The sequence below is a fragment of the Cibotium barometz genome, chromosome 4 (genome assembly GCF_041138505.1).
Source record: "Cibotium barometz isolate CiBa-2024 chromosome 4, ASM4113850v1, whole genome shotgun sequence".
Classification (NCBI taxonomy): Eukaryota; Viridiplantae; Streptophyta; class Polypodiopsida; order Cyatheales; family Cibotiaceae; genus Cibotium; species Cibotium barometz.
The window spans coordinates 51,946,145-51,974,061 of NC_141049.1; the positions used below are offsets into that span (position 1 = coordinate 51,946,145).

Here is a 27,917-nt window from a genome sequence, read left to right on the forward strand (position 1 = left end):
AGAAGAACAAATTTGGCTTGACCCCCGAGCAAAGGGAGCAATATGCAAAGGAAGGGAAATGCTTTTCTTGTGGCAGCAAAGAGTATATGTTTAGACAATGCCCTAACCACAAACCAAAGCATGAGGACAAGCAACCCAAGGCAAATGTGCATGCAGTTCCCGATGTGCAGGGAAACACAAAGCATGATGTAAAAGAGAGGATGGTATGCAAAGCATGGTGTCAAATCAAGGATCAGTCTGCTCTATTTATGTTTGATGATTGTGCAACAAATAACTTCATCTCTATTCAGATGGCAGCTGCCTTGGGTATTGAGGTTGAGGACATCGGGCCTCAAACTGAAGCAGAAGCTGCCTTTGTTGGTAAAGAGGTGCAGGTTATCCCACTTATCGGAAACTTGCGCATACATATTCAGGGTTATCTTGATCATGAGCATTTCTTGGTTGCCCCACTTAATGGATGTGATGTATTGCTTGGCAAGCCATGGCATCATAGGCTTGAGCCCTGCAAAGAGTACAAGACAAACAGGATTTCCTTTATGCATAGAGGCCGCATGCATGTTATTGACGCTGGCAAGGAAGGGGATCCTATCCCACTTGTATCTCATATCCAGATTAATAAAGCAATGAAAAAGAGTCTTTCTGCGTACTTGGTTTTTGCTCGTGATAGCATTGAACCAAGTCATCAAAATGTGGATGTTTTGACTCGGGATAGCCTGAATTTTCTTCATGCATATAAAGATTGATTTGCTGATGCATTGCCAAGTGAACTACCTCCTTAAAGGCCTGAGGATCATCGCATAGATCTTGTGCCAGGTAGTTCTCCACCTAACAAACCTGCATATCGTGTGAGTGCCGCACAACAAGAAGAAACCATGAAGCACGTTAATGAGCTTTTGGAGAAAGGTTTGGTTCAGCCAAGTTCCTCACCTTATTGCTCTCATGTGCTTCTTGTTTAAAAGAAAGATGGGTCATTCTGCATGTGTGTGGATTATAGAGCTCTAAATAAGCTCACCATTAAGAATAGATTTCCAATCCCGCGTATTGATGACATTTTGGATAAGCTTGATGGCTCGGCTTGTTTCAGCCGTATTGATTTAAAGAGTGGTTATCACCAGATACGAGTGCTGTCATAGGATGTCCATAAAACTGCATTCAGGACAGCTTTTGGATTGTATGAATTTTTGGTGATGCCTTCTGGTCTCACCAATGTCCCAGCCACATTCAATCATATGATGGAGAGGATATTCCGACCCCATAAAAAATTCACAGGTGTATTCTTTAATGACATCTTGGTTTTCTCCAAGAATGAGCAGGAGCATAGGACTCATTTGGCCACAGTGCTTGAAGAGTTGCGGAAGCATAAACTCTTCATTAATGCCAAGAAAAGTGAGTTCTTTCTTTCAGAGATACACTATTTGGGTCACTTTGTATCCAAGGATGGTGTAAGAATGGATCCTGCCAAGATTGAAACCATTCGGAATTGGCCAGAGTTGCAAAATGTACATCAAGTACGTAGTTTTCTGGGGTTATGTTCATATTACGGGCGCTTCCTAAGGCATTTTGCTCTGATTGCCACCCCTCTACATGATCTCACGAAGAAGAAAGCCACTTTTAAATGGACCCCAAAGGAGCAGGATGCCTTCTTGCAACTCAAGAATGTTATCATATGTGGACCCGTATTGATTGTCTCCCGACTTGCAAAGGTCATTCATAGTGGAATGTGATGCTTGTGGCGATTGTTCAGGGGCTGTCCTAAATCAAGAAGGTCATGCAGTTGCATATGAGACCCGTCAATTGCATGATGCCGAGCTTCATATGGATATCTATGAGAAAGAGCTCTTGGCTGTAATTCATGCCGTAAAGATATGGAAACATTATCTTCTTGGGGCTGAATTTGTGGTCAAGACAGATCATCAAAGCTTGAGATACTTTCTATCTCAAACAAAGCTTTCGGAGAAGCAGATGAGAAAGGCAAACTTTCTTTCCATATTTCATTTTTAGATTGTATATACTCCAGGAAAGAAAAATGTGGTGGGAGATGCATTATCCAGGAGGCCTTATGTGGCTGCAGTTTCAGTGGCCTCTCATGGGGACTTATCTGCCCTACGAGATTTGTATCATTTGGATGCTGATTTTTGCCATATATGGATTGATTTGATGGCTGGTCACTCACATGCCTCTTATGTGATCAAAGAGGGTTATCTTATGAAGGATAACTATGTGTGGTGAAGGATATGCGTCCAAAGTTTATGGAGGGATGTCACGCTTCACCTTATGCTGGTCATAGAGGTATCATGCCTACTACACGCATGATTGAGAGATATTTCTTTTGGCCAAGCATGCGTAAAGACATTGAGGCATATATACGTGCATGTCTTACTTGCCAAAAGGTAAAATTTGACAGGCAAAAGCCTCAAGGTTTGCTTCAGCCATTGCCTATTCCCTCGCAGCCATGGGAAAGTATTACTATGGACTTTATTATGGACTTGCCTAGATCCCAACATGAAAATGATGCTATTTGGACCATTGTGGACAGGTTTAGCAAGCAAGCTCACTTCTTGCCCATCAAGAAAACCATTAAAGTTGATCGTATGGTGAAGCTTGTTCTTGCTAACATCTTCAAGCATCATGGTATGCCTAAGTCCATTGTCGGGGATAGAGATCCTAGGACTACGAGCCTCTTTTGGAGGGCTTTATTTGATAATATGGGCACTAAACTTGAGTTTTCATCAGCTTATCATCCCCAAACGGATAGACAAAGTGAAGCTGTGTAACACGCAGAAGCTCTGGGGGTTTTCTTTCAGCCCTAAACACCACTGGAAACCATCTGATGCAAAACGCAGATATGAAGAGAGAGTAGAGAGAGAGATATGTGCTAGAAATTCAGTATATTAACATGGTACAAAAAGGTACCTCCACTACACCCATAGGCTGCCTTAAACAAAAGGTAGTAAACACCCAAAATTCTGGTCCCTACTTGGACCCTAAAGGACTCAATCCCTAAAGGACTCAATGTCTACAATGATGAGCACACTGCCCCTTTTATAGGCATGTTGGACAACTGCAACGCTGGCCGACTGCTGTCGGACCAGCCGACGGGGCATGAACTCCAACAAATCATCTAGTCGGGCTGCGCCTCTCCATGGACTGAAGCACCTGCAGCAGCCGACCCCTTCTGGTACAGTCGACTCCTTTTTCCTTGCAGCCGACTGAGCCCCCGAAGTCCTCCAAGTTCTCCAAGTCTTGCAAATGTCCACTTCTATATCTGGTGCTCCAAATCCTAGCTCTATATGGTTCATACTCTTTATCTGGCTGCCCTCTTCTAGACCAGCACCTGAGAATGTCCATGGCATCTTTCATGCACATGACATCCGCCTCTGCTAAACTTGATGACAAGATTCCAACCTGTTCTTGGATGAATGTCATCATCTCAATCTTTTCTCGAAGTCCCTCTATCATCCATCCATCCCTGGCAACCCTTTTCTCTGAAAGCCCGGCCCGGTCTTCAAACCACTTTGTCACAGACTAAAATCTATGCATCTGTTTCCATCTAGTCCACAATCCATTCCTGCCCTGACTCCGAACACTGTCTTGGTCTTCATTCCAGAGAAATGAGTCTGGCACTCACACGTCACCCCTTGGAGGGTAATCCTCCCCCTTGGGACCGTTACCCGAAACCTATCTGGCTCACAGGACTACCATCCCTTCTGGCTTTGTGGAACACCCCAGCAGAGGGGAGATCTAGGATCTTCTCCAGGCCCGCCTTCTTGCAGATGTGGGCAAGATCCTGGACGTTCAGCTACTAGGCCGTGGTCACTACCAGATCGAGTTCGAGACTACCCAGAGCGTGGCCAAGGTCTTAGCCATGAGTCCCCTAGACATCAAAGGTGCTCGGGCATTCTTTTTTTTTTTTTTTCTTTTTTTTTTTCCGAGAAAAGATCCTTTCATTAGTTATGTAAAAAACGCCCGTAGGGCTACAAAAGAGATCTCTCCTGCTCCTAACAGAGAGAAGAGCAGTGAATACATCATGGCAGCCCGGGAGACTCTCCCTAGGTGCTGCAAAATACAAACATCAGTCTAAAGGACTGAACGGCTAAATCATACAATGGGAAGGGGGAAGAGCCAAACAGGAGGCCTGTAGTGCCAACGGGGGGATCCCGTGTGTAGGGTGTAGAACGGGCCGCAGCGCCAAGTGGTATGAAAGGCCTGGCGCCGTAAGATCGCCTCATCCGAGTCTCCCCGGATGCGGTCGTACTGTCCTCGCAGGGTGTGGATCAACTCCTGCCAAATCCCTCGAACAGTCTCTGCTGGTGGCTCCAATCTCCCCTCAAAGGCCGTGAAGCACCGGGCCCTCCAGGTGAACCAGATGGTGAGGCTGCTGAGGAGCTCCCATCGTAAATCCCTCTCCTGTGTCCAGCTGGCGGACGAGTAATCCGGTGCCGGAACCAGGCGAGGCTGGCCCCTAATAAAGCTGATGGCCTGACTGCCCTGCTCCATCTCATAGCCCATAGCAGGCCCTGACGAAGTCGACCAAGCAGCGGCACCCCACGTAAACATACCCTCTGGAGAGAGGGGGGCCAGAATACGCAGCATCCGCAGCCAAATCTGCTGAGCCTGAGGGCAGTCCCAAAGGCAATGTCGCTGTGTCTCCATAGGGTGGCCGCATCGGACGCAGGCCGCCGGGAGACCGCTGTAAACAAGCCAAGTGCCAACTGCTGAGCCCCTGTGGGCGACCAGCCACTGAAAAGCCGAGATCCTGCGGGCCTGTCGACTAGCCCAGAGCCGAGCCCAGAAATCCTCCAGGAACTCCTGTGATAGTCCCTGCAATCGCCAATGCCCCGATGCCGCTGGAGAAACCGTCCTCCTCGCCGTCAGGATATGCCGTCCCAGCCGAACAGTATACTGGAAAAATGTGATCTCTGTGGCCTCAAGGGATGCATAAGGATCATGCCACTCGTACTCTCCGGGGTCCCACTGCAGCCGGGCCAAGGGGCGCGCTGCATATGCCCATATGCGCCAATCCGGGAGCACGTCAGCAGGGTCGGGGTCAATATGCCACTTCCGAGAAGCGGCAGCCACTACCCGAATCCTCTGAAAGGTGCACTCTGCAACCAAAGGCGACTCCACCTCCACTCTCTGGAGTCGGCCCTCATCCTGAATCTCATAATAGAGGCATCTGCCATCCTCAGTGCTAGCTCTGACAGCAATCAGGATCTCCAACTGTGTGAAGGCACCCATCCACCGTGGGGCCACTGGCTCGAGAGGTGTGAACCACTCCTCTGTAAGTGCCTCCCGAATATCATCCCTCATAATCAACCCCCCTCTGAAGTGACTCAGCCTCTCCACCTAGGTCTCCTCTGGTAGACTGCAGAAAGCCTGCCAGTCTCCAAAACTACGAGCTGGGCCTGCCGCTAAAGGTCCCCAGGCTAGACGAGGCCGAGAACCCAGCATATGACCCTGCTCTGTACGAACCGCTGGGCTCCAGATGAGCGGCTGCCTGGCCCGCTCCTCAACACAAGACGGAGGCCGCTGAGAGAGCCCCGGTCTCAGTAGCTCCCAAGCTCGCAGGATACTCAAAGCAAATCTGTCCTCCCATCCTCTACTGAGGCCTGTCCTCCTCATCTCTATGAATATCCAGCGAATCTCTGGTGCCCAAGTACCCCCTGCAGGAGGCGCCCGGGCCTGCAGTCGCTGCAAGAGGAGCTCTTTCCAAGGCTCAGCGCCTGGAAGCAACCCCCGAACAATAAGCTTCCCCAATAAGGCTCTACTCTGATCGACTGGATCTATAATGCCCAAACCGCCCTGAGCCAACGGAAGTGTAATAACTGCCCATGCAACCTTTGCCCGGGCTGGCTGACCGTCCCGCCCAGACCACAGAAAGTTCCTGATCAGCCTCTGTACCTGGCTGATGCAAGAGCTCGAGAAAATCCAGCAAGACGTAATGTACCACATAGTCGCTAACAGCACCTGATTTGCCACCACCACCCTCCCAGCCAAGGATAGTCGAGCTGTACTCCAATACAATAGCTTCTTCCGAATGCTCAGAAGAAGCGGGGCAATCTGCTGCTCGGGTGACAAATCGAGGCCAATCTGGCATCCCAAATACCGCACTGCTGTGCCGGAAGGAATCCATCTAAAACCGGGGTCCGGACTCCATGCCGGAGTGGGAGCACTACTGATCCAAAAGGCCACTGTCTTGCGCCAATTGATCAATGCTCCCGAAGCTGCACTAAAAACCTGGAGCGACTGCTCTGCCCGAATAAGATTGGCCTCTTGGCCATGCAAAAATAAGCCCGTGTCGTCTGCAAACTCTGCATCAAGCAAATCCTCCCCCCGGACTGGGAGCTGAAGTCCTCTCAAACCAACCTCCTCTGCCGTCAAATACATACTCATAGCCTCCGCAAAGAAGAGAAAAAGGAAAGGGGCGAGAGGACACCCCTGACGGACTGATCTGGTCAGCTCAAAACTCGGCCCCCGACCTCCTGCAATCAGCACCTGGCTGCGAGCTGTGGAATACAAAGCTGCCACCCCTCTGATCCATCCTGGCTCAAAGCCCAGGCGCAGCATAGTGCCCTCTAAGAATCCCCAATCAACTCTATCGTATGCCTTCTCAAAATCGAGAAGCATCACGACCAAGTCCTCGCCAAGAAACCTAGCTCGGGCCGTCGCCTCCCAAAAAGTAAAGATGTTGTCAAGGATACTGCGCTCCTTGACAAATCCTGTCTGAGTAGCATGAATCAACTCCCCCAGGAAGGGCTGGATCCTCAAACTCAAGGCCTTTGCCAAGACCTTGTATACAGTATTGAGGATCGTAATAGGCCTCCAATGCCGAATGTCATCCGATACTCCCTCCCCCTTGGGGATAAGATAGATCAAGCCCTCTGAAAAGCTCTGCGGCATCACCCCAGTGTCCAAAACATGCTGAAAGCCCCTGCGGAGGCCTGGCCCCAAAAGGTCCCAATAGCGCATAAAAAAGGCCGGCGTCAGTCCGTCCTCCCCTGGGCAACTATGTCGCGGCAGGACCCTCAAGGCCTCGGCAAGCTCAATCTCTGACAGAGGCGCACCTAGAACTGTGCGCATATGGTCTGTGACCCTCCTCTGCACATGGGCCCACACTGTCTGTCTGCATACATCTCGATCCTCAGTGGCTGGCTCCGCTGAAAGCAAGTCACGATAAAAAGCAGTGGCAATGGCTCTGATCTCCCCGAGCTCAGTAGCTATCGATCCATCCGGTCTACCAAGCTGGCGAACCCCTGCTCGCGCATGACGGGGTCCAGTGATCTCAAAAAACTCCCCAGTCACTCTATCACCAAGCTGCGTCCACTGAGAGGCCTGACGACGATAATAAAACTCATGTCTCTGCTCCTCTGCCTCTCTAACCTCCTGGCGTGCCTGGCTCAGCTGGGACGCCACCCACTCACATGCATGCTGCTGCTCCTGAAGGCGCTGTAGCGAAGCAAGGCTGCGTCTCAGCCGTTGCTCCCGCTCGCGAATCTCTCCCAGTCGTGTCAAAGCTGCAGCGTGAAGAAAAGAGCTAAGATCAATGAGTCCCTGGGCACACTGGCCCGCTGCATCCTGGTCAGAGCACTGACTATCATGCCAGATCCTCTCAATGTCCTCAGCGAGACTGGGGTCTGCAAGTACCCTCTCTGGGATCCTCAACTGCAAGCTGGGCTCCCGTGTCCCCTCCTCCAAAGTCAGTATAACTGGCGCATGATCTGAAAATGAGGTGCCAGCAAGAATGCCGACGGAGCCCCCTCGCTCCCCCAACCAATCGCCCACATAAAAGCGATCAATCCGAGATAGATTAGTCCCTCCCTGCCGGCGATCTGACCGAGAGAAACTAAGACTGTCCTGAGACCGGGAGAAAGCCCCATGCTGCCATGCATCAGTGATCCTCAATGTCATACAAAACCGGTCCCAAGCTGCAAGCTCCGTGCCGTGCACTGTAACATGACTGCCTCCCACCCTATCTGCCGGGTCCTCAAGCATGTTGAAGTCTCCCCCAACACACCAATGTGCGGCCTCTGGCAATGCATCTGTAACCTGAGTCCAGAACTCTGCTCTGGCACTAGCATGATTGGGCGCATAGATGTTGAGCACACCCAATAGCTCATCATGCATCCTCAGAATGACATACTGTGCTCTACCAGGCACAATGATCCCTCGATCCACAATGGCCTGCCGCCATGCATCTGCAATAACCATGCATACTCCTCCCTGTCCTCCCAAAGGACCAAACCCTGCAGACCAGACAGTATCCCATCTACCAGGCATCACCGAACCATATCTCCGGATCCTGCTCTCACCCAAGTGATGCTCCTGCATCATCAGAATGTCAATGCTGCCACCAACCAGGCATCTCTGTAGCTCCTGCCTCAAGCAGCCTCGATAGCGTATAAAGTGTGCTCCGCCAAGGCCCTGTACATTCCATGAGATGATCCTCATGGATGTCCTACTGAGGTGGAGGCTGTCTCAGCCGTGCGGCGGGCCTTCGCAAGCGGCTTGGATGGAGAGTAGTCCCCATCCGAACGGCTGCGAGTCTGCCCACCCGGTGTACTGCAAGTATCCCGGATCAGGCGCCAGTGGCTGTGACCCATGACGACTGCCTCCTGCTCGGACATAGTAACCTCGTGAATACTCACATATCCTGGGTCGCGTGCCAAATCTGCAACTATGCGCACGACCAAATGCCGAATCCCGGATGTATCCACTCCCTCGGGATCCAAGACAAAATGAGCCAACTCCCAAAGTCGGCCTAGCACATCTGTAACCTCCAAGTCGCTCATGTGGTGAGAAAACTCAACTGCCTGAGTCTTCAACGTGCTGAGAGCGAGCTCTAGAGTCCACTCCCGATCACAAGGTCCACATAGAGGGAACGAGAAGGCCACCGCTGAGTCTAGTGCCTCCTCCCCGCGGGCCGGGGGTATCACTACATGCACTCGGATGGGTGCTGGCTCATGGGGGCCCTCTGCTCCAAAAAGCCGTGTAAAGGTATAATCAAACGCCGCCGAGCGCTGTCGAATGCCGAGACGACTCAGCCGACTGCGGATAGATGAAATCCGTGAGGCCCTAATCGGCATAGGTCTCCTCTGTGATGCTCGAGCGAGGTCAGTGCTCAGCGCCCTCCGGACTGCAGGTGAGCGCCAGGGAGCTGCCAGAACCTCCCGGGAAGGCGAGGCGGGCGGAGGGGGAGGAGGGGGAGGCGAGGGAGGAGGAGAGGGAGCCGCTGCCGAGGCCGGAGCGGGGACGGGAGGAGGCGAAGGTGGAAGCGAGGCGGTGGGAGGGGATGGGTGTGGGGGAGGTGAAGGAGGGGGAGCTGGCATCTCCTGGTCCTCGGTCGCTGCAGGGGTCTCCTCCTGAAGGGGAGCAAATCTGTTCCTCACGGGAACCCAGTGAGGCTGAGACTGTTGCTGCTGCTGCAGCGGTACCGGGGCGTGCTGCTGTGGCTGTCTCCCTCGACGGCGCCCCTGTCCAGGCTGCCACTCCGAGGTCTCTGTGGCCTGAGCAGGTGTCCCTGAGGCAGCCTGCCGAGCCGAATCTGTGGGCGGGCCATCCGTGGCCTGCTGCTGTGGTGAGGGCCGAGGTCTCCTGCGAGGGCAGGCCTTGGCCAAATGACCGACCTGCCTGCAAATGAAGCACTGGTTCGGGAGCCCCGAGAACTCCACTCTCTGATCAATCCACCCCCCCCCTATCCTAGGTAGCTGAATGACCTTAGGAAGGGAGGAGATGTCAGATACCAACACTCTGACCGAAGGTAGCCCAGCTGCTCTGGCCACCACTGAAGCTGCTGAGGGGCCCGTCTCAAGAACCGAGCCCACCAATGCTCCGAGCCTGGAGAGGAGCGGAAGATACTCCCGGCGGAGACCAGGGAAACAAACTGTAATATGGAAGAGGCGCTCTCCCTGCTCCGCCGCAGCTGGGTCAAATCCATGCTGCCAAGGCCTGAAGAAAGCCCGAGCACCCCTGATATCCAGAGGACTCATGGCAAGGACCTTGGCAACGCTCTGGGCAGCCTCGAACTCGATCTGATAATGTCCCCGGCCCAAGAGCTGTACATCAAGGATCTTGCCCACATCTGCAAGAAGGCGAGCCTGAAGTAGATCCCTGATCTCCCCTCTGCTGGGGCGAGTGCCGACTATACGGCAGATGGTGGAGTGAGCCTGAAGGCGTTCCACCTCTGCGGTGAGGCTCGCTTCCTCTTCCGGCGAAAGAGAAAGCCTGATGGGGATGACCTCGGGGGCGGGCGAGGGGGCTGCGGAAGAGTCCCTCTGAGGCGAGGCGGGAGGAGTCTCCATCAGAGTCTGAAGCTCAAGCGAAGGCGAGGCGAAAGCGAAAAACCCCAGCAAGAAGCGGGCTGCACACCAAGAGGCGGAAGACGGATGACGAAGAGGGAAAAAAAAAACCACAAACCCCCAAGGGGGGGAAGGCAGCGCGACAGAGGACGGAAGGGGGGGGGCGGCGAACGCGAGAAGGAGAGGGGGGGGGGCGCTGCTGAATGGAGGCGGGCGAGATGAGAGCGAGGCGGCGAGGGGGTCAGCAGGCGGAAGCGGGGGGGGGATGGCGAGCAGGTGGAAGCGGGGGGGATGGCGAAAAGGCGGCAGCGGGGGGGGGGAACAGGCGGAAGCGGGGGGGGATGGCGAGCAGGCAGCAGCGGGGGGGGCAGGCGCAATGGCGCAGAGGGGAGGGGGCGAAACAGGCGAGAAGGGGGGGGCGGCGCAGCAGCGAGGTAGGAGAGGGGGGGCGCAGCGGCAAAAGGGGGGGGGGGGGGGGACGAAGGTGCGCAGAGCTAGGGGGGGGGCGGGAGCTTCAGCGAGCGGGGATGTGGAGGTTGTGTGCAAACCCAGTTGTGCTCGGGCATTCTTCAGACCTTGGCAGCATGGCTTTGACCCAGCAGCTGGAGAGCGCCTCTTCCATGTTACAGTTTGCTTCCCTGGACTCCGCCGTGAGTACTTGCCGCTCCATTCTAGGCTGGGAACATTGGTGGGTTCGGTGCTAGAGACAGGCCCCACAGCAGCTTCAGTGGTGGCCAGAGCAACTGGGCTACCTTCCGTCAGAGTTTTGGTTCCGGACATCTCCTCCCTTCCGAAGGTCATTCAGCAATCGAGGATAGGGGGGGATGGATTGATCAGAGAGTGGAGTTCTCAGGGCTCCCGAACCAGTGCTTTATTTGCAGACACGTCGGCCATCTGGCCAAGGCCTGTCCTCGCAGGAGACCCCGACCCTCACTGCAGCAGCAGGCCCCTGATGGCCCGCCCACAGATGCGGCTCGGCAGGCAGCCTCCGGGACACCTACTCAGGCCATAAAGACCTCGGAGTGGCAGCCTGGACAGGGGCGCCGTCGAGGGAGACAGCCGCAGCAGCATGCCCAGAGACCGATGCAGCCGCAGCCTCAGACTCAGCACCACTGGGTTCCCGTAAGGAACAGCTTTGCTCCCCTACAGGAGGAGACCCCTGCGACGACTAAGGACCAGGAGAAGCCAGCACCCCCTCCTTCACCCCCCCCACTCCCATCCCCCCCTACCGCCTCGCTTCCTCCTTCGCCGCCTCCCGCCCCCGCTCCTGTTTCGGCAACGGCTCCTTCTCCACCCCCTCGCCACCCCCTCCTCCCCCCCCGCCAGCCTCAGCTCCCCGGGAGGCCCTGGCAGTCCCCTGGCGTTCACCTGCAGTCCGGAGGGCTCTGAGCTCCGATCTTGATCGAGCACCGCAGAGGAGACCTACCATGCCGATTCGGGCTTCACGGATATCATCTATCCGCAGTCGGTTGAGTCGCCTCGGCACTAGACAGTGCTCGGAGGCTTTTGATTGCTCCTTCACACGGCTTTTTGAAGCAGAGGGCCCCCATGAGCCAGCACCCATCCGAGTTCATGTAGTGATACCTCCGGCCCGCGGGGAGGAGGCACTTGACCCAGCGGTGGCCTTCTCGTTCCCTCTCTGTGGCCCATGCGACCGGGAGTGGACTCTGGAGCTCGCTCTTAGCACTTTGAAGACTCAGGCAGTTGAGTTTTCACATCATGTGAGCGATCTGGAGGTGACAGATGTGATAGGCCGACTATGGGAGTTGGCTCACTTTTTCTTGGATCCCGGGAGTGTGGATGCCTCAGGGATTCACCATTTGGTCGTTCGCATAGTGGCAGACTTAGCACGCGACCCTGTATATGTATGCATTCACGAGGTTGCTATGTCTGAGCGAGAGGCAGTCGCCATGAGACACAACCACTGGCGCCTGATCCATGATTCTTGCAGCACACTGGGTGGGCAGATTCCTAGCCGCTCGGATGGGGACTATTCTCCATCCAAGCCGTTGCGAAGGCCCGCCGTACGCCTGAGACAACATCCACCTCAGCAGGTCATCCATGAGGATCATCTCATGGAATGTACAGGGCCTTGGCTGAGCACACTTTATACGCTATCGTGGTTGCTTGAGGCAGGAGCTTCAGAGATGCCTGGTTGGTGGCAGCATTGATATTTTGATGATGCAGGAGCACCACTTGGGTGAGAGCAGGATCTGGAGATATGGTTCGGTGATGCCTGGTAGATGGGACACTTTTTGGTCTGCAGGGTTTGGTCCTTTGGGTGGACAGGGAGGAGTATGCATGGTCATTGCAGATGTATGGCGGCAGGCCATTGTGGATCGAGGGATCATTGTGCCTGGTAGAGCACAGTATGTCATTCTGAGGATGCATGATGAGCTATTGGGTGTGCTCAACGTCTATGCGCCCAATCATGCTAGTGCCAGAGCAGAGTTCTGGACCCAGGTTACGGATGCATTGCCAGAGGCCGCACATTGGTGTGTCGGGGGAGACTTCAACATGCTTGAGGACCCGGCAGATAGGGTGGGAGGCAGTCATGTTACAGTGCACGGCACAGAGCTTGCAGCTTGGGACCGGTTTTGCATGTCACTGAGGATCACTGATGCATGGCAGCATGGGGCTTTCTCCCGGTCTCAGGACAGTCTTAGTTTCTCTCGGTCGGATCGCCGGCAGGGAGGGACTAATCTATCACGGATTGATCGCTTTTATGTGGGCGACTGGTTAGGGGAGCGAGGGGGCTCCGTGGGCATTCTCGCTGGCACCTCATTTTCAAACCATGCGCCAGTTATTTTGACACTTGAGGAGAGGACACGGGAGCCCAGCCTGTAGTTGAGGATCCCAGAGAGGGTACTTACAGATCCTAGTCTCGCTGAGGACATTGAGAGAATCTGGCATGATAGTCAGTGCTCTAACCAGGATGCAGCAGGCCAGTGTGCCCAGGGACTCATCGAGCTTAGCTCTTTTCTGCACGGGGCAGCTTTGACACGGCTGAGAGAGACTCGCGAGCGGGAGCATCGGCTGAGACGCAGCCTTGCTTCGCTCCAGCGCCTTCAGGAGCAGCAGCCTGCATGGCGTCCCAGCTGAGCCAGGCACGACAGGAGGTTAGAGAGGCAGAGGAGCAGAGACATGAGTTTTACTATCGTCGCCAGGCCTCTCAGTGGACGCAGCTTGGTGATAGAGTGACTGGAGAGTTTTTTGAGATCACTGGACCCCGCCATGCTCGAGCAGGAGTCCGTCAGCTTGGGAGGCCGGACGGATCAGTAGCTACTGAGCCCGGGGAGATCAGAGCCATCGCCACTGGGTTCTATAGAGACCTACTTTCAGCGGAGCCAGCCACGGAGGCTCGGGATGCTTGCAGACAGACTGTGTGGGCCCATGTGCAGAGGAGGGTCACAGATCGTATGCGTACAGTTCTGGGTGCACCTCTTTCAGAGGTTGAGCTTGCTGAGGCCTTGAGGGTCCTGCCGCGCCATAGTTGCCCAGGGGAGGACGGATTGACACCTGCCTTTTTTATGCGCTATTGGGACCTTTTGGGGCCAGGCCTCCGCAGGGGCTTTCAGTATGTTTTGGACACTGGGGTGATGCCACAGAGCTTTTCAGAGGGCTTGATCTTTCTTATCCCCAAGGGGGAGGGAGTATCAGATGATATTCGGCATTGGAGACCTATTACGATCCTCAATACTGTCTACAAGGTCTTAGCAAAGGCCTTGAGTTTGAGGATCCAGCCCTTCCTGGGGGAGTTGATTCATGCTACCCAGACAGGATTCGTCAAGGAGCGTAGTATCCTTGACAACATTTTCACCTTTTGGGAGGCGACGGCCCGAGCTAGATTTCTTGGAGAGGACTTGGTCGTGATGCTTCTCGATTTTGAGAAGGCATACGATAGAGTCGATTGGGGTTTCTTAGAGGGCACTATGCTTCGCCTCGGCTTTGAGCCAAGTTGGATTAGAGGGGTGGCGGCTCTGTATTCCACAGCTCGTAGCCAGGTGTTGATTGCAGGAGGACGGGGGCCGAGTTTTGAGCTGACCAGATCAGTCCGACAGGGATGTCCTCTCGCCCCGTTTCTATTTCTCTTCTTTGCTGAGGCTTTGAGCATGTATTTGACGGCAGAGGAGGTTGGTTTGAGAGGACTCCAGCTCCCAGTCCGGGGGGAGGACCTGCTCGATGCTGAGTTTGCTGACGACACGGGCTTATTTTTGCATGGCCATGAGGCCAATCTTATTCGGGCAGAGCAGTCGCTCCAGGTTTTTAGTGCAGCTTCGAGAGCATTGATCAATTGGCGCAAGACAGTGGCCTTTTGGATCAGTAGCACTCCTACTCCGGCATGGAGCCCAGACCCCGGTTTTAGATGGATCCCTCCTGGTACAGCAGTGCAATATTTGGGATGCCAGATTGGACTAGATTTGTCACCTGAGCAGCAGATTGCCCCGCTTCTTCTGAGCATTCGGAAGAAGCTTTTGTATTGGAGTACAGCTCGGCTATCCTTGGCTGGGAGGGTGGTGGTGGCAAATCAGGTGCTTTTAGCGATCATGTGGTACGTTACGTCTTGCTGGATCTTCTCGAGCTCTTGCATCAGCCAGGTACAGAGGCTGATCAGGAACTTTCTTTGGTCCGAGCGGGCCGGTCAGCCAGCTCGGGCAAAGGTTGCTTGGGGAGTTATTACACTTCCGCTGGCACAGGGAGCCTTGGGTATTATAGATCCAGTCGATCAGAGTAGAGCCTTATTGGGGAAGCTTATTGTTCGGGGGCTGCTTCCAGGCGCTGAGCCTTGGAAAGAGCTTCTCTTGCAGCGGCTGCAGGCTCGGGCTCCCCCAGCAGGGGGCACTTGGGCACCAGAGATTCGATGGATCTTCATAGAGATGAGGAGGACAGGCCTCACTAGAGGATGGGAGGACAGATTTGCTTTGAGCATCCTAAGAGCTTAGGAGCTGCTGAGACCGGGGTTCTCTCAGCGACCTCCTTCTTGTGTTGAGGAGCGGGCCAGACAGCCGCTCATCTGGAACCCAGCGTTTCGCACAGAGCAGGGTCATATGCTGGGTTCTCGGCCTCGTCTAGCCTGGGACCTTTGGCGGCAGGCCCAGCACGTAGCTTTGGAGACTGGCAGGCCTTTTGCAGTCTCCCAGAGGAGATTCAGGTGGAGAGGCTGAGTCACTTCAGAGGGGGGTTGATTATGAGGGATGACATTCAGGAGGCACTCACAGAGGAGTGGTTTACGCCTCTCGAGCTAGTGGCCCCACGGTGGATGGAAGCCTTTACACAGTTGGAGATCCTGATTGCTGTCAGAGCTTGCACTGAGGATGGCAGTTGCCTCTACTATGAGATTCAGGATGAGGGCAGACTTCAAAGAGTGGAGGTGTAGTCGCCTTTGGTTGCAGAGTGCACCTTTCAGAGGATACGGGTAGTGGCCGCCGCTTCTCGGAAGTGGCATATTGACCCAGACCCTGCAGATGTGCTCTCGGATTGGCGCATATGGGCATATGCAGCGCACCCCTTGGCCCGGCTACAGTGGGACCCTGGTGAGTACGAGTGGCATGATCCTTATGCAGCCCTTGAGGCCGCAGAGATCACCTTTTTCCAGTATACTGTTCGACTGGGGCGGCATATTTTGACGGCGAGGAGGATGGTCTCCCCAGCTACAGCGGGGCATTGGCGGCTACAGGGACTTTCAGAGGAGTTCCTGGAGGATTTTTGGGCCCGGCTCTGGGCTAGTAGACAGGCCCGCAGGATCTTGACTTTCCAGTGGCTGGTCGCCCACAGGGGATCAGCAGTTGGCACTTGGCTTGTCTACAGCGGTCTTATGGCGGCCTGCGTCCGATGCGGCCACCCTATGGAGACACAAAGACATTGCCTTTGGGATTGCCCTCAGGCGCAGCAGATTTGGCTGCGGATGCTGCGTATTCTGGCCCCTCTCTCTCCAGAGGGTTTGTATACGTGGGGTGTCGTTGCTTGGTCGACTTCGTCAGGGCCTGCTATGGGCTATGAGACGGAGCAGGACAACCATGCCATCAGATTCATTAGGGGCCAGCCTCGCCTTGTTCCTTCACCGGATTTCTCGTCCGCCAGTTGGACACAAGAGAGGGATCTACGATGGGAGCTCCTCAGCAACCTCACCATCTGGTTCACCTGGAGGACCCGGTGTTTCAAGGCCTTTGAGGGGAGATTGGAGCCACCAGCAGAGACTGTTCGGGGGATTTGGCAGGAGTTGATCCACACCCTGCGAGGACAGTATGACCGCATCCGGGGTGACTCGGATGAGGCGATCTTGCGGCGCCAGGCCTTCCACACCACCTCGCGCAACGGCCCCTTCTATACCCTACACGCGGGGTCCCCCCGTTGGCATTACAGGCCACCTGTTTGGCTTTTCCCCCCTCCTATTGTATGATTTAGCCCTTCAGTTCTTAGTACCGATGCTTGTACTTTTCAGCACCTAGGGAGAGTCTCCCGGGCTGCCTTGCTTTGTCCACTGCTCTGTTTTCCTTGTGAGCAGGAGAGGATCTTTTGTAGCCCTATGGGCGTCTTTATATAACTAATGAAAGGATCTCTTCTTGGGGAAAAAAAAAGTGGTAAGTATTTTCATTTTGCCCTTTTTTAAAGGTAAAATCCATAAACTAGAGTAAACCTTAATTTTTATAAGGCAATGTGTTCACACACATTTAAAAGAAGGGCTGGACATTTTTCTAGTGTGGGTGCCCATAAGTGTTAATTATGTATTAAGGTTTTATAACCTTTGATAAAGGCTTTTGCATGGAACATTTTTGGAGATTCCCCACGTGGGTGGTGGCTGGCTTCTTTCTCTCTCCATCGCCTCCTTAATTACGGCTGCTGTACCCACCTGCTTGCTGCGGCTGTATCCGCCTAATGAGCTGCTGTACCTGCCCCCTACCTGTCCGTACTGTACCCACCTGAAGCTGTCCACGCCTGTTGAACCCGCCCACGCCTGTACCTGCCTGCTGCTGAACCCGCCTGCAAGGCTGTACCCGTTGTACTTGACTGTACCTGCCTGCTGAATTCATTGTACCAGTTGTACAAACAATACCTGTTGTACCAGCACACATGTGAAGTTCTTGATGTGCTAGATTGTACCTGCTACAAATTGTACCGGTTGTACCTGGATTGTACTCACCGTACCAGGTGCTCTCATATCTTGAGAACCTGCGTTTTTGCTTCCATCAGCCCTACCAATCCAACGCAGCAGTTTAGTAGACCATTCAGCAGTTCAGCAGTCCCTACAAACCATAGGCGCAGCCATACAGTACCTCCACAGGCCCAAAACAGCAAGCACCTCTGCGTTTTCTACATAGATCACAGCCGGCCTGTGTTCAGTTCACTGCAGCCCTGCGTTTACAGTTCAACAGCAGACCAGCCTTGCGTTTTCAGTTCTACAACAGTACTCAGCCCTACAGACCTGCGTTTGCAGATTCCCAGCAGTTTCAGCCTTGATTCATCAGTCTACATCAGTATCCAGCATTCAATGCATCATCCAGGCATACACCAATCATCTAGTAAAGGTATTCTATCATTCATAAGCATTTACAGCATTCTAACATAGCTTAGAACAGTCCACCGCCTTCTTTTCTCAGCCTCAGGTGTGCAGCCCTTCCTCATGCCCTTGGGAAGAGTGCATCGGCTCGAGATCAGTTCATTGAGGTGTTTCTACAACCGTGTACAGTTCAACCAGGCTTCAGATCCTCCGAGATCTTGCATTTGGCTTATCTACAGTCCACAATCATTCTCTCTAAAGTAATAAAGCAAATACTACCTCGTTATTGGGATAGGGGGCCCTTCAGTGGGTAATTCGGGACCCAATCTGGTGTACAGTTCTCATATCTCTTTAAAGTTTGAAGTATTAAAGTGGATTGCTGAACTCACGAAACTCAGGATACAAAAGACGGTGTGAGCATTTGTGTGACAGGATCCTTCCAATACAAAGACTTCCGCTGTATCTCACATATAGAGAGGGGAGAGAGAGAAGGGAATAGGGATCTTGCACAGTACACCACATTGAGAGAGAAACAGGCCCCGCCCCCTTTCAGGAATTTATTCAGAAACAATCCACAAGCACGCTGGCCAAGATCAATACAATCAACGAATACAAAACAAACAGATATGCCGCTTTAGGATATCCAAGTCGATGTCGATGTCAAGGCACAAGATCTCTAATTATACGAGCACACCACGGGGATGACCCAAAAGTATCTCTCTCACCGGGCTAGTACCAATATCCAAATCCAAATCCAATGAATCCAAGTCCAAGTTCCAAGTCCAAATCAAATCCAAAACCAAGTCTAGCTCCATGTCCAAGCTATATGTCTAAGTTCCATGTTTATGTCCAAGTTCCATGCCTAAGCTCTATGTCCAAGTTCTCCATGTCTATGCTCCATGTCTGAGCTCTATGTTCCATGTCCAAGTTCAAGTAGTCCAAGTTCCCATGAGTAATCTCCACAACCTTGTCCATGAAGAAAACCGTGGATAAACTCTTTCTGGCAAGAAAACTGATATAAAACCTGTTCTAATGGTTTTTGGGTGTTAAAAACCTCCAAAAAGCAGTTTTTAGGGTTTTTGGAGCAATTTTAGGGTTTTTAAAACTTCTAGGGTTTCTGAAATTTCTGTTCGTACAGCTACGTACACGCGTCCATATCGCCCATGCACATGCCCGTACAAGTCTAGGGCTGACCTACATCTGAAAAGCAAGTTGGAGAATAATGATGCCCCCACACACTCCACGATCTCCTTCAATCTTCAATGATCTTGTTCATGGTATTACAAGAGAAGTCCAATCCTTTTTATACTTGTAAGAGACCTTGCTTTTTGCCAAAAAAAGCCTTGATGCTTTGGCTTTGCCTTTTTATGCTTTGCTTTTCTCTTTTTGCCTTTGCTTTTGTTCTTTTTACTTTTATTAATAAAATATTACTCAACTTTTGGTGCTTTGCTTTTCTGGCTTTAAGGCCTTGCGTTTTGGCCTTAGAGCTACTTTTTGAGAAAACGCCTTTTAGCTTTTTGGTCCGGCTCAGTCTCCTCTTTCCAATGGTGCCCTTGACTCGCTGTCAACCTTGTTTGACTTTTTGCTTTTTTGTGCTTTTTGACCAAGAATGGTTCTTTTTCTTAGTCAAACCTTATGGACCCTATCCCCATGTCTTCTTCCACTTGTCTGGTGTCCGAACATGGGTTCATCATGTGAAATAGAGCTAGGAGGACCAAATAGTTACAAAGATGTCTTTGCTTGGACATACAAAGACTTGGATGGTGCCCCAGCACGACATCCTCCAGTACTCAAAGCTTTTCCCTAGCATGAGAAGGACCGTAAGTTTTCTTGTCCCCCCATTGTATATACCATCTTTCATTCTGTAATTGTTTTTGTCATTGTACCTACGGTATAGTGCATCTTATTATTCTGTAACAATCTCTCAGTTCACAATGTTTTTTTTCCCATCTTCCTCACCGAGGACGGTGAGCACTCTAGTCTAGCCACCAAGGGTGTGTCAGAATATGCAGCGGAGATGATGACCAAATCTGGGAACACGAGCAAAAACGCAGGCAGAAAAACAGCACAAGAGAGAGAGAGATGTAGGCGTGTAACTCTGCTCTATATACACAAGAAGATCCCGAGAAATGATACAAATAAGGCATGGGGGCTGAGGACCTATATATACCTCCCTGTAAGGGCAGTCGGCCAGCACTAAAAGTGTCCACGACTGAAGAAAGAGGTCCACGACTGCATAAATGCAGTCGGCCAGCTATCTGATGCCCACGACTGGTAAAAGGCAGTCGGCCAGCAGCCCTGAAGCCCACGACTGATGAAGATCCAGTCGGCCAGCACTGGGGTGCTCCCGGCATCATCTGGCAGCCCTCCCAAGCCTCAGAAAAATGGAAAAAAATAGGGGAAAAATACGGAGAGGGGAAAAAATGGGAAAACACCTCATAAGGGCGGGCACACCCACAACAAAGGCCCTGGTGTATAAATCTAGACAGGAGATGACTTCTAACACCCCCTCTCAGCTCTCCTGGCTGTGAAACCAACCACTGGGAGCTGGGGTGCCGCCTGAGCAAATCCTGAGAGAGCGACTTCGTAAAGAGGTCCTCCGTCGAACAGAACTCCAGCAAGATGTCATCAGCAACGATCTGTTCACGAACAAAGTGCCTCGGGATGACTATGGGTTCCTCCAGTGGAAGCCCAAACCTGCAATGTAACCTCCTCCTGCTCCGTAAAACTGCTCCTGGGCCTGAAGTAAATCCCCTCGTGTCCGGATCTCCTCCCCAAACCGAGTCACTTCTACCGCGGAGTCGGATTCCATCCAACAATCCCCCTCCTGTGTAAAGAGTCCATGATCCTTCGCATGTCGCAGAAACCACAGGAAACGCAATCCTGCCTTAGTAGGATATGAAAGTAAGGAAAATATATATTTTTTTCACAACTCTTTTTGATGTGCCTATCCTTGAAAATACTCACATAGCTACTCTTTTTTATATGTCTACTAGAAATTTTGATTGCATGTGTCTCCATGTGTTTGCAACCACTCTCCATCCACATGAGCTTCCATCAATTTATAATGGAACCTATAGAGATGATAGTCCTTGTTTAGGCTTTTAACTAAAGCTTTATTACAAACTGAAAAGTTATCATTGATATTATTAAAACTTAGACTCAAAATGAAAAAGCATTAGGGGAAATATTGACTAACAAAAAGAGTCCTATAAGGATTAGCTTAAGTTGCCAATTTTTGGATTTAGAATGCTAAACTTGGCTCCATAGTAGGAGACAAGCTAATGAATACCCTACTTTTGGGTCCCTTTTTAGACTAGTAACTCCTAGAGAGACATCTGCAACCATGAGCTCAACCGCCTCATCAAGAAGCTCCCGTCCAATCTGGTGTACATCAACCAGATCCATGAATCATACAGCTTCTGAGTCAAAGAGACATCACACTGCTCACAAGGATCAACACCTGTTACGGTGCACAAGCAAGTCCTGGAAACCTGATGAAACCTGTCAACCACCCCCTCTGAATCCGGAACCACAAAGCCTGGAGAAACCACCTCCTTCTGCAAGTAAGCACCTGCCACCTGCCTGGTTGTCCGAAAGGTCCCCGTGGAAAGAACATCCTCATCTACTGGAGGTTCTATGTCCCGAACACGACGAGACATCAGAGCATAAGTGACCTGTTTAGCTTCCTCTGACTCACGAACACAAGAACTACCAACCTCAGTACTGGAAAGTTCCTGCCAACTGCTGCCATCTACTGGCAAGCTATCCACCACCTGGTCTCGGAAAGCCTGCACCTGCAACGTATCCACACTTGAGTAGCCATTACCAGACTGCCACTCATCACAATCTTGAGGACCTGGGAGAGAGAGTGCTGAAAGCCAGTAGACTCCATTCTCCACTCCACCTTCCCAAACCACTTGGCCTGTTGCTTTGTCCCGGAGAGCAACAAAATGCTCATCAAACTCCACCCGTACGCCAGTCTTGCAAACCTGATGCACTGACAACAGATGAAAACCAAGTGCCGGAACATACAACACCTGGGAGGAATGCTTCCCCCCTCTGCCATCGGGAACTATCTCCATCCTGCCCTCACTGTGAACTGGGATAGTGGACGTATCCCCAGTAAGAATATGACCAGAAAGCCTGCAGAAGGACCCGGCAGATAGGGTGGGAGGCAGTCATGTTACAGTGCACGGCACAGAGCTTGCAGCTTGGGACCGGATTTGCATGTCACTGAGGATCACTGATGCATGGCAGCATGGGGCTTTCTCCCGGTCTCAGGACAGTCTTAGTTTCTCTCGGTCGGATCGCCGGCAGGGAGGGACTAATCTATCACGGATTGATCGCTTTTATGTGGGCGACTGGTTAGGGGAGCGAGGGGGCTCCGTCGGCATTCTCGCTGGCACCTCATTTTCAGATCATGCGCCAGTTATATTGACATTGGAGGAGGGGACACAGGAGCCCAGCTTGCAGTTGAGGATCCCAGAGAGGGTACTTACAGATCCCAGTCTCGCTGAGGACATTGAGAGGATCTGGCATGATAGTCAGTGCTCTCACCAGGATGCAGCGGGCCAGTGTGCCCAGGGACTCACCGATCTTAGCTCTTTTCTACACGCTGCAGCTTTAACACGGCCGGGAGAGATTCGCGAGCGGGAGCATCGGCTGAGACGCAGCCTTGCTTCGCTACAGCGCCTTCAGGAGCAGCAGCCTGCATGTGAGTGGGTGGCGTCCCAGCTGAGCCAGGCACGCCAGGAGGTTAGAGAGGTAGAGGAGCAGAGACATGAGTTTTACTATCGTCGTCAGGCCTCTCAGTGGACGCAGCTTGGTGATAGAGTGACTGGAGAGTTTTTTGAGATCACTGGACCCCGTCATGGGCGAGCAGGAGTCCGCCAGCTTGGTAGACCGGATGGATCGGTAGCTACTCAGCTCGGGGAGATCAGAGCCATTGCCACTGCATTTTATAGAGACCTGCTTTCAGCGGAGCCAGCCACTGAGGATCGAGATGTTTGCAGACAGACTGTGGGGGCCCATGTGCAGAGGAGGGTCACAGACCGTATGCGTACAGTTCTAGGTGCGCCTCTGTCAGAGATTGAGCTTGCCGAGGCCTTGAGGGTCCTTCCGCGACATAGTTGCCCAGGGGAGGACGGACTGATGCCGGCCTTTTTTATGCGCTATTGGGACCTTTTGGGGCCAGGCCTCCGCAGGGGCTTTCAGCATGTTTTGGACACTGGGGTGATGCCGCAGAGCTTTTCAGAGGGCTTGATCTATCTTATCCCCAAGGGGGAGGAAGTATCAGATGATATTCGGCATTGGAGGCCTATTAAGATCCTCAATATTGTCTACAAGGTCTTAGCAAAGGCCTTGAGTTTGAGGATCCAGCCCTTCCTCGGGGAGTTGATTCATGCTACTCAGACAGGATTTGTCAAGGAGCGTAGTATCGTTGACAACATCTTTACTTTCTGGGAGGCGACGGCCCGAGCTAGATTTCTTGGCGAGGACTTGGTCGTGATGCTTCTCGATTTTGAGAAGGCATACGATAGAGTTGATTGGGGTTTCTTAGAGGGCACTATGCTTCGCCTGGGCTTTGAGCCAGGATGGATCAGAGGGGTGGCGGCTCTGTATTCCACAGCTCGCAGCCAGGTGCTGATTGCAGGAGGACGGGGGCCGAGTTTTGAGCTGACCAGATCAGTCCGTCGGGGGTGTCCCCTAGCCCCTTTTCTTTTTCTCTTCTTTGCGGAGGCTATGAGCATGTATTTGACGGCAGAGGAGGTTGGTTTGAGAGGACTTCAGCTCCCAGTCCGGGGGGAGGACCTGCTTGATGCTGAGTTTGCAGACGACACGGGCTTATTTTTGCATGGCCAAGAGGCCAATCTTCTTCGGGCAGAGTAGTCGCTCCAGGTTTTTAGTGCAGCTTCGGGAGCATTGATCAATTGGCGCAAGACAGTGGCCTTTTGGATCAGTAGCGCTCCCACTCCGGCATGGAGCCCGGACCCCGGTTTTAGATGGATTCCTCCAGGCACAGCAGTGCGATATTTGGGATGCCAGATTGGCCTAGATTTGTCACCTGAGCAGCAGATTGCCCCGCTTCTTCTGAGCATTCGGAAGAAGCTTTTGTATTGGAGTACAGCTCGACTATCCTTGGCTGGGAGGGTGGTGGTGGCAAATTAAGTGTTGTTAGCGACCATGTGGTACATTACGTCTTGCTGGATTTTCTCGAGCTCTTGCATCAGCCAGGTACAGAGGCTGATCAGGAACTTTCTGTGGTCTGGGCGGGACAGTCAGCCAGCTCGGGCAAAGGTTGCATGGGCAGTTATTACACTTCCACTGGCTCAGGGAGGTTTGGGCATTATAGATCCAGTCGATCAGAGTAGAGCCTTATTGGGGAAGCTTATTGTTCGGGGGTTGCTTCCAAGCGCTGAGCCTTGGAAAGAGCTCCTCTTGCAGCGGCTGCAGGCTCGAGCGCCCCCAGCAGGGGGTACTTGGGCACCAGAGATTCGCTGGATCTTCATAGAGATGAGGAGGACAGGCCTCAGTAGAGGATGGGAGGACAGATTTGCTTTGAGTATCCTGAGAGCTTGGGAGCTGCCGAGACCGGGGCTCTCTCAGCGACCTCCTTCTTGTGTTGAGGAGCGGGCCAAACAGCCGCTCATCTGGAGCCCAGTGGTTCGCACGGAGCAGGGTCATATGCTGGGTTCTCGGCCTCGTCTAGCCTGGGGACCTTTAGCGGCAGGCCCAGCTCGTAGTTTTGGAGACTGGCAGGCCTTCTGAAGTCTCCCAGAGGAGATCCAGGTGGTGAGGCTGAGTCACTTCAGAGGGGAATTGATTATGAGGGATGATATTCAGGAGGCACTCACAGAGGAGTGGTTCACGCCTCTCGAGCCAGTGGCCCCACGGTGGATGGGAGCCTTTACACAGTTGGAGATCCTGATTGCAGTCAGAGCTTGCACTGAGGATGGCAGCTGCCTCTACTATGAGATTCAGGATGAGGGCAGACTCCAGAGAGTGGAGGTGGAGTCGCCTTTGGTTGCAGAGTGCACCTTTCAGAGGATTCGGGTAGTGGCCGCCGCTTCTCGGAAGTGGCATATTGACCCCGACCCTGCAGATGTGCTCCATGATTGGCGCATATGGGCATATGCAGCGTGCCCCTTGGCCCGGCTACAGTGGGACCCCGGGGAGTACGAGTGGCATGATCCTTATGCATCCCTTGAGGCCATAGAGATTACCTTTTTCCAGTATACTGTTCGGCTGGGGCGGCATATTTTGACGGCGAGGAGGACGGTCTCTCCAGCGGCAGCGGGGCATTGGCAGCTACACTGCAGGGACTCTCACAGGAGTTCCTGGAGGATTTTTGGACTTGTGTTTTTGTCTTGCCGCACCAGCTGCTGCTGGAAACATGCAATTCTCATGCACCCAAAAGCCTTACTGATGTCCAATCAGAAGATGGGAAGAAGGGAGACCAAACTGTGTTTTTATACACGTACTTGGGTAGGGGAGGGTAGGCTGGCTGAACTACTTACTGGTCAGCCCCTGCTCGACCCACCCAACCTGGTCGTGGGGTCAGTTGGCTGGCCTAACAGCTTTCCCAAGCTAGGATTACACTTTGGCCCACTGTCAAATTCCCATAGGATCTCCTCGTAGAACGTTCCTAGTACTAGACTCCAAACCTGCAAACAAACCAAACAAACAAGATGGGGATGCAGGCCTGACTCACCTCCCAACCTCAACAACCGTGGGCCAAGCCCACAAGACTTGGCTGTCCCCACCGAGCCACGGGCTGAGCTAACTAGATGGACGTACCGACCAATCTCTACCTCGTGACATCCCATACCGCCACGAAGCTACCCTCACGGGCCTCGAGACTGCTGGCCTCGGCTGCATGACACAGGTGCACGTCCGCACTAGATCCAGGCTCCTAACCATAAAGCTCTCACGAAGTCTCGCGAGACTCTATATGACTAATGACTAACCTTGGCCACCCTTTTATAGGCTCTTGGCCGGTCATCGGACGTCCACACTTGGGCGCTCGCCTGTCCATACTTGGGCGCCCGCCCGTCCATACTTTCCCTAGCTCAGCTCGCCAATCAGCCTGCCTAGCTCCAAGCTTCCCCAAACCTCGAAGCTAGTCTTGTGTGCGTGTAGCACACAGTAGAAACACACTATGCACATGACATACTCCCCTTCCTCTAAGAGCTCACTCCTGAGCTAAAAAGCCAGGGTAATCTCTCTGAAGAGTAGTCAATGTCTCCCATGTAGTGTCCTCCTCAACACGATCCTTCCACTTGATCTTGTATTCCGTGATAAGCGTATTACGCAATCTTCTTTCACGAAATCCAAGAATCTTTTCAGGTTCGTGTGGAACAAAAGTCGACATGCTTTTTCTTTTCTCTCCCTCTTCAAAACTGTTCATGCAGTTGAAGAACATGCAGCCCTACTTCTTGCTAAGCAAACAACCCTTTCTAGACCACCATCTCCATCAACACGGGTTTCTTCGATGAAAAAGCAACATACTAATCTGAAAAAATAGCAGTATGCATAGAAAAAACAGCAAGCTTCTCGAACTCATACCTTTCTTCGGCCTCATCTTCTCTACCTACCGACTTGCTCGTTCACGAGGCATGCTCTGATACCACTGTCAAATCCCCATAGAATCTCCTCGTAGAACGCTCCTGGTACAAGACTCGAAACCTGCAAAACAAACCAAACAAACAAGACGGGGGTGTAGGCCTGACTCACCTCCCAACCCGACAGCCGTGGGCAAGCCCACAAGACTTGGCTGTCCCCACCGAGCCACGAGCTGAGCTAACTAGATGGACGTACCAACCAATCTCTACCTCGTGACGTCCCATACCGCCACGAAGCTACCCTCGCGGACCTCGAGACTGCTGCCGGCCTCGACTGCATGAAGCAGGTGCACGTCTGCACTAGATCCAGGCTCCTGACCATAGAGCTCTCACAAAGTCTCGCGAGACTCTATATGACTAATGACTAACCTTGGCCACCCTTTTATAGGCTCTTGGCCGGTCATCGGGCGTCCACACTTGGGCGCCTGCCCGTCCATACTTGGGTGCCCGCCCGTAAGTCTATCCCTAACTCAGCTCGCCAATCAGCCTGCCTAGCTCCAAGCTTCCGCAAACCTCAAAGCTATTCTTGTGTGCGTAGCACACGGTAGATACACACTAGGCACATTACACCCAGCCTATTAAGGTTAGGCTTTCCCAATTGGGTGCCCACATGCAGCCCAATGGGTGGCCTTTGAGCCCATGTCCCCAAAAGACAAGTCTTCTATCATGTTTTACCCTTTATCATGTTTCGCCACCTGACCATGGGTCACACTAGTACCTAGGACTTAATATGGGTTTCACACCTAGCCTTGACAAAACGGTCTCCGACTGCCCTACTCAGAATTTCGGGTGCCCGGCAGTGCGGCACCCAAAGTTCATGTACAACTTTACATTGATCAAGTGGTTACACAGTCTGTGCAGGACTTGCACGACACAACAGTGCAGGACTGGCACAACACAACCTGCCTAACCTTGACTCATCCCTGGACCAGCGCTTACAATACATGCAAAGTGTCCGGCCTTAGGTCCTTGCACTTGATTGTACAGTATGTCCAAGCGGCATCCAAGTGTGAGATGCACGTGGCATTTCTTTACCTACTGGGGAGACGCCCCGACAGGGAGGGGGGGTGGGGCACAGGGAGTCTCATCATTCTGTAACCTTTATTTCTGGCATACTTTCCTGCAAGACCTATGTGAGCAATCTTTCAGAATTCTAAGAACCTTGACAAAGACAAGGGTGCAGAGACAGGTGACCAGGGATGACACATCAGATAGCAAAAGAAGATGCCAATGACGGTATGCAACCGACACATCAACATCGAAACAGCTAACAACCTGTAGCAGCTCCACATTTATAGCACCTTGTCCACTGCATCTCTACTACCAAACAAGAATATTTCCTCTGTATGACTGAAAGCTGACTCCCACTTGTCAGCAGGTCCACCTCCTGCATCCATATTTTGGTATGGGACAGCTAAAGTCAGGGAGTTGGCTATTCAACCAACTCATCACACCCTCCCAATTGTTTACCTGCTTCAGCCTCATATAGTCCTCTGCAAC

At 52.6% G+C, this 27,917-nt stretch overlaps 1 protein-coding gene across 1 annotated transcript in view; it reads right to left on the bottom strand.

Moving 5' to 3' along the window:
* LOC147639383 (aspartate carbamoyltransferase 1, chloroplastic-like) overlaps positions 1–27,917 on the bottom strand; it is an 82,718-nt gene that overhangs the window by 21,583 nt on the left and 33,218 nt on the right. The window lies entirely within an intron of this gene.